Below are 2309 nucleotides of genomic sequence, written 5' to 3'. Positions count from 1 at the left end.
GTGGGGCAGGGCAGGGAGGCTTGGTGCCACTTTCAGGAGCCCAGCACTGCCATGGCATGCACCCCCTTCCCACCCAGCAGCAGTGGGGGGCACAACTCTGTGCTGCCCCCCTGCTGCTGCTGGGATGGCAAGGGGTGCCTCATCATGGTGGTGCAGGGCTCCTGGCAGTGGCACTGAGCCTCCCTACCTTGCTGCACTGCCACTGGTACCTGCTTGTTGGGCTGTGGAGGCACCCAGAATTAAGGTAGCAGTACAGGGATCCTCAAGCCCACAAAAGGCAGCCCAACTTTCCTCCGGGAATGTGCACAGTAGCAGGGAACGAGCTCCACTGTGCTCTGGATGAGCAGCCTGCAGCTCAGTCCTGCTTCCCAACCAGGCTTTGCGGCCATGCATTCCTGTCCCAGCCTCGGACCCCAAGCTCCAGGCCCCACCCACTCCCAGCCCTGCTCAACTCCTTCCCTCACTGTGGGAGACTCAATCCCCCCTCCCCCCCCGACTTACCTGCGGGGAGCTCTGGGAGCTGCTCTCCACGCTGCCTGCCTGCCTGCCAAGTGTATGTGTGAGCTGGAACTCTGCCAGCCTGCAAGGGGCTACCCACTGTTTTCCATGTGTTTCTCCTTTAAATGAAAAAATCCGTGTTTTTCTGTGGGGAATGGAAAATCCGGATCCCTAATTATAATTAATGCATTGAATGACCCTCAGAATGAAAGCAGTAGTTTGTATGGGGCACAGAGCCTTTGTGTTAAGCACTCATAGTAGTTTGTAGCACTCAAGAATTATTACGTCGTACACTAAGTGAAGCCTTTGCAATTCTCAACCAAGACATTGAGGCAACCAAGGGTGCCACAACTATAAGGACATGAGCAGATAAATGTAGATAAATGAGGTTATTGTCTGCTGTCTCAGTGCATTCAGTCCTTCTGTCCCATGTTTTCTCTTAGCACGCAACTCAGTTTCTAAAAAAAAGTGAGTCTTATTGTACAGCTAATTACTGGCCTGATCCAAAGCCTAATGATGTTTTCCTACTAACTGCAGTGACTTTGGATCAAATGAAAGACTTTCTTGGGCTTTGGTTCAAACAGTTTTCTTGTAAATACCAGTATGCTGCTCTCTAGTCTGTGGTTGTTGTTATCTGATGTTCCACAGTATATATAAGCTGTTACTGGTTTCTGAAGTGATTTAGCACATTTGATGCTACGACTTATAGTAAATGAGTTTTTGTAGGAGTTGAAGAGGTTGATTGCACCTTTTACTAAGTGTAACTAGCTGTCATGTCTGTAACAGTTCTGTAGTTTTAAGAATTTCAAAGCTGGAAAGCTTCATTGATTCTACAAGGATGAAGTTTTTCTTCCCCTTTTGTCTACTCCCTACTCAGCATTATACATAATTATGAATATCAGCTTTAACCCCCCCCCCCCTTTGTGTTCTTGTTCCTTCTTCAAAATAGGAAATTTTACAACAGATGAGTCAAGTGCAAGCTTCTGCTAATGGAAAGTTGAAACAGGAAACTCACCAGACTCACCTGAGCAAAGTGTATGTGAGACTACTGTCTCATCATGAAAAATATATTTTGTAAAATGAACATTTCAGAAAGGCAGCAGCTGATCCATTCCAATAGTAATGTGTGAATGAAAGATTCAAATGGAGCAAACCAGCTCTAACTTTAATTCTGGATGAGAAAGTGTTAAAGTTGGAGCTTTTCTGCATTTGAATCATTCTCAACTTGTTCACACACAGCAACGGAAACATATCAGCTGCTGCCCTTTTGAAATTAGGAGTATTTTTTTGGAGTATCATTGGTGAAGTTGGTCTGTTCAGTTTCTATTGGACAAATAAGGAACTGAAACTCTAAGGAGACAGGCTATTTCAAAGCACAGAGACTTGGAAAAGAGTTCCTCAGTGCTGTGGGACCAGTTCAAACCAAGTCTAGGTAAGCAGTAACAAAGTTGTTACTAGCTGTTGGCTGTTTAGTGGTATGTGTGAAATGAATAGGTGATAGCAATGCAACCAAAAGAGAAGAGGCATCCGAACCACCACACACTCATCATAATTTGCACTCCTGTTGGAAACCACAGTAAGAAAACCCAGAAATACACTCCCTCTCTCACTTTTAGGCCAGGGCTGAATGAGGTATACGTTTTAGTCTCCAGAACTGCCAGTGTAAAATGTACCTTGTACCCTAAATTCACACACAGAGTACGTTATGAACAATAGCAAAATTTTAAATGCTGCACTGTATCTTGTAGTGATAAGGGTTAGACTTTGGAGACAGTCCCTTACAAGGGAATGTCTTTTCACATGAGGAAGTT

The sequence above is a fragment of the Alligator mississippiensis genome, chromosome 8, assembly GCF_030867095.1.
Source record: "Alligator mississippiensis isolate rAllMis1 chromosome 8, rAllMis1, whole genome shotgun sequence".
Lineage (NCBI taxonomy): Eukaryota > Metazoa > Chordata > Crocodylia > Alligatoridae > Alligator > Alligator mississippiensis.
Note: the sequence above shows the minus strand (reverse complement) of the source record.